This window comes from Micropterus dolomieu, linkage group LG01 (genome assembly GCF_021292245.1).
Source record: "Micropterus dolomieu isolate WLL.071019.BEF.003 ecotype Adirondacks linkage group LG01, ASM2129224v1, whole genome shotgun sequence".
NCBI classification, from domain to species: domain Eukaryota; kingdom Metazoa; phylum Chordata; class Actinopteri; order Centrarchiformes; family Centrarchidae; genus Micropterus; species Micropterus dolomieu.
The window spans coordinates 53434360-53445459 of record NC_060150.1 but is presented as its reverse complement, the minus strand read 5'-3'; positions in this window follow the sequence as shown (position 1 = coordinate 53445459).

Below are 11100 nucleotides of genomic sequence, written 5' to 3'. Positions count from 1 at the left end.
GACGGTCTACGGTCTGAGTGACTGTGGCTGCCCTGTGACAGATTCAACTTTAATGGGCCTAATCTCGTTTGACAAAAGTCTGGATGTCATATTTGACGTGCCTCGAGCGGCGGCACTGCAGGAGAGAGTGAGACGCGCCTGTTGTGTGGATTCTCCTGCTATTAAAAAAGCTTGCTATCGCCGCTGGTCAAGTTGTATTACAAAAAAAAAAAATACTTGTAATATTAAGTGGGGTTTTTTTTATCATTCGCCAACACCGTAAAAATATTTCGGCACCAGAAAAACAAATCCATCAGTAAACGAGAAACATTATTTTCTCAGGCAGTATGCAAACTGGTCATTGGTCTATCTTCATGAAGCCATCAGAGAGCTTCATGACAGAGGAGGCCATGAGTTTGTCAGAGAGATCCACCTTGTCCCGCCTCTCAATGGACCACCAGGCTGTTTTCTCTGTATCTTTCTTGTAGTTGGTTGGGGCGTCCATGAAAGGAGGGCTTTTCTTCATGGGCATGTGGAAAGGGTAACTAGCCTCTCCACCCCCAGTGCACTCTTTTCTGCCGTCAGTTAGTCTTTCCTGACTGTCCTTCAGTCTTACTCTTATTAATAGAGCGGGTGAATAGATCAAGTTCCTGGGAATCGGCGTCACGGAGAACCTGACATGGTCGTCCCACATCTCCATGCTGGTGAAAAAAGCTCAGAAACAACTATATTTCTTGAGCTTAAGAAGGCCAAATTCCCGTGCCAATTCTTATCAGCTTTTACAGAGGAGCAATGGAAAGCATCCTGACTGGAAACATCACTGACTGCCATGGGATGTGCACGGCCCAGGACTGAAGGGCTCTGCAGCGGGTGATTCAAACTGCTCAGAAGATCATTGGTACCCATCTCCTGAGCATCAGTGATATCGGTGAGGTGAGCACAGTACTCACCCAGCCACAGCCTGTTCACCCTGCTGCCTTCTGGGAAGAGAGAGAGAAGTTTCTGCTGCCACAGTTTTTCTTAAACTCTAGTTCATCCTCAGCACTGCTCCAGTGATTATAGTTTATTTCTGTTACCATTTTTCATAATTGAATCTTTATTAATGTTTACAGTCTGCTATGTAGCAGAAGGGAGTTACAAAACTCGATCTACAACTTGTTGTATTGTGACAATAAAATCTAACTACCTCTCTATTATTCTAATAATAGTAATTATTATTTTTCAGGTCAGCCTCAATAACTGCGTCATAAATCTCTCACAGCCTCATCCACAACTTTATTGGTGTCATATTGGTTTTGGATTAAGGGTGTTATTTTATTTATTTTATTTAAGTTTTGTTGAATTTAGAGCTTTCCAAACTTTTTCATAACTGCTTGGGGCCCATCTGAACGTCTCCCTGAGTTTCTCGGGTTATCAGGAATTTTCAGAAACATATTTATTTGGTTGTGGTCTAACAGTGTCTGACAGTGAATGCGTTGAAAGTGGAGGGGTCCATGTCAGTGATTGCATAGTCCACTACATTACAACCAAGAGCAGAAGAGTATGTAAATCTCCCTAAAGAGTCTCCTCTGATCCTACAGTCAAGAAAGTACAGACTTGAGGCTCGACAGAGGTGTAGTAGCCGCTGTACCACTACTGTTTGTCACACTATCAAGGTTGTTTCTGTGAGTGATAATTGGAGATTTACCAAGGGGTCTGGCCAAACACGTGATTATTACCTTGTGGGTCAACAATATCCGGTTCAGTACCAGTTCTTGCATTCAGGTCTCCACATAGAAACAGATTTCCCTGGACTTGAAAGTGGGTGATTTCTGTGAGGAGATAAATATTTCCTCAATATGTCGATTTTTTTGGTGGGACATAAATTGCACAAAGATAAATTTCCATGCTGATACTTGAATTTAGTTTTAGCCAGATGTGTGACTTCCCTTCCCTATCTGTCTAATAAACAAACACAGAAGTTTTAATGGATCGTCCTTGATTACATATTCTAATATTTAGGAGTAATTCATGTTCGTCTCTCCTCCAGATGCTCCAAAGCTTCCCTCTGTGTCAGTGAGTCCCTCTGCTGAGATAGTGGAGGGCAGTTCAGTGACTCTGACCTGCAGCAGTGATGCTAACCCAGCAGCTAAATACACCTGGTACAAGGAGAACCAAACACTGCTCAGTGAAGAACCACAGCTTGTCTTCAGCTCCATCCAGTCCTCTGACTCTGGAGAGTATTACTGTGCAGCTGAGAACCAGCTGGGGAGGAGGACATCTGAATACATCATTAATGTGAAATGTGAGTGGACCAGCTTATTTAAAACTACAAACAGCTCAGTTTTTGCACGAAAAGGATTTTACTTAATCTTTGGTAGGGGTAGAGGCTGAACCCATTATTAGCAGGAGGAACACATAAACAGCAGGTGGAGTTGGAACAAGTCTCAGAAACATCTAGTCATCAGTACTTCTCATCCTCTGTTGAGTTGAATTTAGGTTTCAGATCTCTGTGTAACGATTGGCTGTCTGTCAGATGCCTAATTACATATATTCAGAGCAATGGACTAGGGCTGACCCTAGTTGAAGCTTTTCGATGCTTCAATGGGAGGAGCCTGATTCGGCTGTCAATCTCACAGTCGAAACTTGCAACAGTGTTATGAAACAAGGATCATGTTATTTTGGGGATATTGGGGTGCTCAATGTCTGATTTTAAACAGAACACAAAGAATATTATATCGCTTTTAAACAGTACCGCGACGTGCATGTACAGTTAGTTGTGAGGCACGCGCGACCGCACAGCTCGGTACAAGACCGGTGAACGGCAGGCGAGCAGAGAGAAACAATAAGCCTCAGTTTAGCTCTAAATGTAACAGTGAGTAATAAATAGAGACTGCAGTGCCAACCACATGGACATTGCATGCAGCTCCCCTCTAAGTAAAGCCGTGTGAATTGTAATGGTACTTGCCAAAATGTGAGGTTCCAGCAACGAACTGAAGAAATAATGTTTTGCCCACAATGTGAGAAGTTTTGAGGTCAGTTTTTATTTTTTATTCATGTAAGAAGCCCCCAAGTTTCTTCATAGAAAAGGGTCGTGAAGAGAAAACCTGTGGCCAAGTTTCATGTACAAGTCTGTTAGTGACTGTTGTAGCCTGCTAGCTAGCTTTGTAGAGGCAACAACAGCCTTACTAATGAAGCAGGATTACTAAACCAGGCGGATAACAAAGTAACAACTGGGACATCAAAATAATGACTGAATTATTACTGTATTGCTCCTCCGAGCTTGTGGCAAACCATGCCTAAAACAGACCTGTGAACAAAGATTGATTGAAGTTGTCTTTCTTTTGTCTCCAGATTCTCCAAAGCTTCCCTCTGTGTCAGTGAGTCCCTCTGCTGAGATAGTGGAGGGCAGTTCAGTGACTCTGACCTGCAGCAGTGATGCTAACCCAGCAGCTAAATACACCTGGTACAAGGAGAACCAAACACTGATTCAGGGACCAGAGGACATTTATCATTTCACCTCTATCAGCTCTAAGGACAGCGGGATCTACCACTGCAAGGCTGAGAATGAGTATGGCCAGATCAACTCCACATCTGTATCCATAGATGTCCAGTGTAAGTACAAAACATCAGCAAAGCACTTCGACACACAATGTGTTTAATTACAGATGTAATTGTCTGATGAGCTTAGACTATCAAGTTCTAAAGTAGCATCACAAGGGGTTTAAAGGATCATTTCAGATTTTTTTAATTCTACCTACTGTTATATTCACATTTTATTTGTACATTAAAATAGTTTTTGGTCACTTATAATTCCTCCTGTTACTCCTTGAAGAGATACGTTTGTAGAGCAAAATGTAATCCAATGTTCAGCTGACACTAGTCTGAGGTTTCAGCAGTCTGAGTTTCAATCAACTGTAACTTCAAAATCTACAGTTCTCTTTTGGTGTTTGTCCAGACAGTGATTCTTTGCTGAGCTGCAGCAGAAGGTTTTAGCCCCATTGTTGTCCTGACGTTATTCGGTCACAAATTGTTCCATTTGCAAACCTTAGGGGTAAAATCAGAACATTATTTGTTACTTGTTGGATTATGGGCTGTTTTTTGTAATTCCACAGATGTGCACTGTCTTCTGAGAAAGGTAAAATGATTGCCCGGTGGTGGTGGGGGGGCTTTCAGCAAAGGAGAATAGCAGAGCAGAGTGGCATAACCTGAAAAAATATTGGATTTAAACATTGTGTCAGGGTTTGTCATGTGTGCAGGCAGGAGCAGGTTTTAGGACCCAAATGGAGGACAAGCAGACGAGACAGATACAGTCTCTTTGAGAATTTATTAACAAAAAGGGAAGAAGCTAAACTTACAGCAGAGTCCCATAAATATAACAAGGTAATCCATAAACAGAGGTTGGGTAAATCCAACAAACGTGGCAGTAAAGCAGACAGACAAGCAAGACACACAGCAGGGGTTGAACATACAACGAACCAGCAAGAGCTGAACAGAAGTGACACACATTTAAGCACAGTGAGGAGGGTGGGAGCACAGACAGGTGATCCTAATAATGAAAGCAGACAGACACAGGCAGGCAGGGTGATGGACAGATAGAAACACAGGGTGGTTCTCAAGTCTCTTATTTGTCGTTTCCTCGCTCCTTGATCCTCGCTTGAAATGGAACCTTTTTCTTAGCCTATATGAAAAATATTACATTCACAAATACAACATTTCAATATAAATCATACATTATATTGAAGTATTATATAGTCTGAAGTATTTAACAGTTAAAATGTATAAAGATTTTTATTTAAAGCCTTTGTTGCTTGTTACGTTATCGCCTTGTGGATCATGTTCTATTATTCTGTTGTTTACTGTAGGCTATTTTGTTTTGGCTGATGATTTTCATATAAGATGAATATGATTCAGTAAAAACAACCTTTGTATTGTCTATCAGAAAAGACTTCCTTCGTGGAAGTCTTTTAATGACCGACACGCCGCCTTTTCGGGTAGCCGTTATATTTATTGGACGCTGCAGCTGATTGGACTGATCTGAAATCTCACATAACATTAAACTCAAGTGTATCGCTTCAAAGTCTTATATTTGAGTTGGTTTATGATTCACTGTCTTGTTCGTTGTAGGTCTGAACAACAAAAGTCCCACGCACAACTTTATTTTAAAGTCAGAGAGAATCAGAGAGTCTGTCTGCAAGAAACATGTTTTACATAATGTATCGTCATTTCTAATCAGTCACATGTGAGGCTGGTCATTCCTGTGTTTAATCCAAACAGATGATAATAAAATATAGTACACTAAAGAGTCAGAAAAGTCACTAAACTGCACCAAAGTATCTAATGAGCAAAGCATCTGATGAAAGCAGCCAGTAGCTCTGCAAGTAAATTCAGCTGATGAAAGTATGAATGAAAGCTGCTGCCCTAAAAAAAATGTTGGATTCATATAATGGAACACAGCGATCGATTGGCGATGAGTGAAGTGACTCGAAAATAACATGCAGTAGTGTTAAAGGAAATCAGAAGAGGAAATAAACGGAAAGCCAAAAACTAAGCATCAGGTTTGATTCAATTTACATCATTTCAGTTTCCTTGAAACATTTGGGCTAATAAATCCCAAGACACCATGATCATATTCTTGGTTATTCAATAACAAATTCACTATCAGAAGCAATAAAGATAAATGCAGATAATATCAGCATTGTGCCAGTAGAAAAGATCCCGTGCTTCTGAGCAGGACATCAGTAACCTATACTTTTTCATGTGCAGGTGTTTGTTAAACAGTTAACAGAGACTCATGCTGCTCTGCACTGATAACTGTGAGACTTTATTAGTACCAACACCGTGCACATGTATATAGACACAAACTCCATCAAAAGTCTCTACAGCTGTTAGAGTGGACTGACAGCTGATCCAGCTGTGATCAGCTGCCGCCGTCATCAAAAACAGACGTCGCTTTACATGACGCTCCGGAGGAAAGGACGTCTCATGTCTCAACATGTTTCCTCGTTCCTTCTCTCCTGGCTTGGCTCCAAGGAAAGACCCAAGTGGATGCAATTAAGAGACTTGAGAAGCACCCTATGTTGCGCCACGAGGAGTCACAAATTTGAGAAATGAGAACGGCCAACAGACAGAAACCAAGCAGACTAAATCTCACTGAACAACTAACAAACCCACAGAGAAAACCCAAACAGATGCACACAAAAGAAACACATTTACAAGGCACAACAGACCATAACAAGATAAGACAAATGAACAGCACAGAATAAGAAATACACAAAACAATCACAAACACAATCAGACAGAACAAACCCAGATAAAACATGGAAACAGACTAAAACTAGAATCACAGAACAAACTGACATAAAACAGGCAGTGGAAAACAACTATCTAACTAACTAATTAACTAACACCGGGCATACTGAACCCAATACGACAGACAAAGTTGAAACCCAAAACATAGACAAAATAACAGATACAGAACAGACTAAAAAAACAAAACTGACAATTAACTAAACAGACAGACAGGCACACAGTGTGACACATTGGCTTTGCTCCGAGCTAACATTTTATTATCCAGACAGAAAGTAGACATCTGTGAGGCCAACAAGATTCTTTTTAATATACAAGCTGCTGCTGGATAACAACATAAACATTTTGATTCATCTTCTAAGGGTCATTTCACTGCAGTTTGATTGATTTGATCTCGATCAAGGGAAAAAATTATCCATCGTTGGGTTCCTGGCCTCTGTGCTGTCGTTTGGCCTGAGTTTGTTTGACAGCTTTTACATCAGCCCAAATAAACTGTAGTAACCAACACGTCCTCATACCTAAACAAAATAGGTAATTTGTCAATGCCTCCCAACCATGCATATCTAACCATGGGAAAGTACGAGTCTGGCTCTTCAGGCTTACTTTAACTACATTATGTAAGCCATTTGTGACATAAGTCACATGACATTAAACATGTGGTTAATGTTGTGAAATGGTCACATTTTGTTTAGTTTGACCTGGAAAACAAGAATCAAACACAAACACGTGATGTGACTCAGTAACACCATGTAACTTAAAACTCTAAATAATTCATCATTGACTTGGTTTCACATGGGACTCAAATGGGACTCAAATGGGACTCTAACGAATACAGTGCATGTGGAAAGAATAGAATAGAATAGAATATACTCTATTGTCTCCTAGGGGAAATTTGTCATGTACTCAAAGTGTGTAGTGCATAGTAGTAGCTGCCACTACAGACAAAACATAACACATAACATACACATAAAAGACATATTACAGCTAAAGATGTACACGTAGGCTACATACACACATACACATACAAAATTTAAACAAAAATAAATACATTTTAAAAAATCACAAAGAATTCACAGCACTTCACTTTTTCCACATTTTGTTATGTTACAGCGTTTTCCATAAATTATTTTTTTTCTGAAAATTCTACAAACAATACCTCAAATGAAAACGTGAAAGAAATTTGTTTGAAATATTTTTTAATTTATTATAAATAAAAAACAAAACAGCACATGTACATAAGTATTCACAGCCTTTGGCATGACACTCAAAATTGAGCTCAGGTATATCCTCTTTCCACTGATCATCCTTGAGATGTTTCTATAACTTGATTGGACTCAACAATCCCACAGTTAACAGTGTCAGAGCACAAACCAAGCCATGAAGTCCAAGGATTTGTCTGTAGACCACCGATCTGGGGAAGGATTCAGAAACATTTCTGCAGCGTTAAAGGTCCCAATGAGCGCAGTAGCCTCCATCATCCGTAAAAGAAAGCAGCTTGGAGCCACCAGGATTCTTCCTAGAGCTGGCGGAAGAAGGGCCATTGTCAGGGAGGTGACCAAGAACCTGGTGGTCACTTTGACCATCTCATCACCTCATCACCTGGCCAATACCATCCATACAATGAAGCATAGTGGTAGCAGCATCATGCTGTGGGGATGTTTTGCAGCGGCAGGACTGTGCGCCGACACTCCCCATCCATCCTGTTGGAGCTTGAGAATTCCTTCAAAGAGGAATGAGAGAAACTGCCCAAAAATAGTTTGTAGCATCATACTCAAAGACTTGAGGCTGTAATTGGTGCCAAAGATGCTTCAACAAAGTCTTAAGCAAGCTGTGAATGCTAATGTACATGTGCTTTTTTTGTTTTTCATTTTAAATCATTTTGCAAAGATTAAAAAAAAACATCTTTCACCTTGTCATTAAGGGGTATTGTTTGTACAATTTTGAGCAAAATAATGGCTTTCATCCATTTTGGAATAAGGCTATGTGAATACACTGTGAATACTCTCTGGATGCACCGGAGGTTTCTTCCCGAGACACAACATTGGCAATAAACCTACAAACAACTACCAGGACAAAGAGACCCACTCTGTTAGCCTGACTGAGACTGTGTGGAGAGGAGGAGTGGCTGCAGGGACCAGTGACTCTTTCAACATGCATAATATGGCAATCAAAGTATTATATTTAGAAAAACCTGACAATCTGAACCTCTGGTCTATTTCATGATAAAGTTTTGTGAAAATATATTGTGTTCTCATTTGTCGATGCTTTTTATGACCTGCTATATTTTTGGTTTAGATCTGTCATGCTTTCTTTTGTAGTTTATCCATTGATATTTTCCTTGTTACAAAGCTTACAGCTTTAATAGAGGAGTAATTCACCATGCAAATGCCTCTCTTGTCCATCCTGATGTAGTAAAACGTGTTAATATTGTATTTTTCACTAAATGTTATAGTAAGATGCTACACAGTTTCTCCCCTACCATGTCATTATCAAGTGGACCGTTAGTAGATAAGGAACCAAATAAATTATGACATATACTGTGTTATTAATGTTTCTCTTTGGTGCCCCTCCCAGTAGGAGGCACTCAAAACAACAACTTTGTTTGACCGGAAACTAATTCATGTTCATCTCTTCTCCAGATGCTCCAAAGCTTCCCTCTGTGTCAGTGAGTCCCTCTGCTGAGATAGTGGAGGGCAGTTCAGTGACTCTGACCTGCAGCAGTGATGCTAACCCAGCAGCTAAATACACCTGGTACAAGGAGAATGAAGACTCACCAAAAGCATCAGGACAGAACTTCACCATCACTGACTTCAGAGCTGAACACAGTGGGAATTATTACTGTGAAGCCCAGAACATAAGAGGACGTCATAACTCCACCTTACATCTGATTGTTGTGGCAGGTACGTTTCTACCTGGCTGATTAACTGAAGAGCATCACCTGGCAAAGTGATTCATGAATTAAACCCTACTACTTCCTAATGAGGTCCAGAACAGTTTATCTAATAACTGTCAATCTCCATTTCTAGATAAAACAACAATGATAATAATTATCATCAGGTTGACTCTGGTGGTTGTGATGCTGATTCCTCTGCTTCTGGTTTGTCTGTGGATGAGGTGAAACTATAAGAATAAATCAGTTCCATCACTGATCTTTCAATACTGACTTTCATAGTTTTGGAGTTATTGACTTTTTATTTATTTGTTTTTGGAATCAATTTAGAAAGAAGAAAACTCTGAGCTCCACCACTGAACCAAATGAACCCATAGAGACATTAGAGGTGAGAAATCTGTTGGGCCACAGTGACAGAACTTCCTCTAAACAAAGAGTTATAATTTGTTGACTTATACATTCATTTTAATTTAAAAACAAATTGTTCTAATTCCATTTATGAGGCCTTTGCCTCTCATCTTGTTTTCTCTCCCCATCAGTTGGAGTCTGATCCTGATTGTAGCAACGCCTCAGCCTTGAACCAAAACTGTAACCAGAGGGACTCACCTGGATGGAAACAGAGAGAAGTACAGCATTGAAGTAGTCAGTGGAGAACAGGGGGCTGTGGAGGATGAGGATACATTTACCTTTAACTGCAAACATTTTCATTTTTAGTTTTCATTAGCAGCAGCAGGTAGACGTCAGCAGCAGCATGTAGCACAAGATTAGAGTAGAATGTAAGCGTCATTGTTACCTGTGCAGGTACATTACATAAGTTCAGGATTTTACTCAGTATACAAAATGTTATTTCAAAATGGAATGTAATAAATTGCTTTTAAGAAACACTGTTTGTCCTATCACATCACACCTGTGCTGGTAATGAAAGCCAATAACGTCAGATCAAAACAAACATGTAGAACTGGAAGCTAAGTATTTCACAGCATGTACAGTCTATATTTAAACACTGAAACCAAACAGAAGCCCAGCTCTGTCACACTTTGCTAGTTGTATCATTTTCAATGTGTTGCAGTGGCTGATTGAAATAAACAGCCAGCTTCCACAACAACTCTGCAGTTTGATCATCATTTCAGTTTCCTCTCACTGCTGCAGAGGGCGACAGTGTGCAGAAAGGTTTGGATTTTAGCTTTAAACAAAGTCTTTGTGTTTATTATTCTGAATTAATTTTGTATTTACCCAAATAGACCAATTATTGTTATTATTTATTAGAAGACACCAGGAACAAGAGCATATAAAGCGTGTTGGAGAGGTGACTGATGGTGCGTTCATGAATAATTAAATTTTTTCCCTCCCTTATATCTTTATTGCAAAAAGAGAAATAAAATGTACATGGGACATAAACAAGTAAACAAAACTTTGATTTGTAGGAAATCATGTATTATATATACATGTAGTCAACTGACAGTCGAATCATATGACTGCAGTCTCTATTTCTTACTCACTGTTACTTACACTGTACATTTACAGCTGAACTGAGGCTTATTATTGACCCTTTTCTCTCTGCTCGCCTGCCATTCACCGGTCTTGTGCCGAGTTTTGTGTGCAAGCCTGTCTGACAACTAACTGCACCTTGCGGTTTAAAAACGATATAATATTCTTTGTGAGGTTCATCAATGGTGATAAATGATCCAAACGTCCTGCGAGGTACAGACAGCTTGGCACAACACAGATGAAGCTGGTGCTCTGTCTCTTCTGCAGGTGTTACTCTGCTACTACACACACACACACATTACGCCCACACATGTGTGCTTCCTTAAAGGTTAGGGTTAAAATTTTGGATTTATTCACGCACTTTAAAAACATTTATGAAATGCGTCACATGTTTATTTACAGCATTATATGTTGAAGTGTATATTGTAATAGGCAGCATGTTAACTTATTGGGAG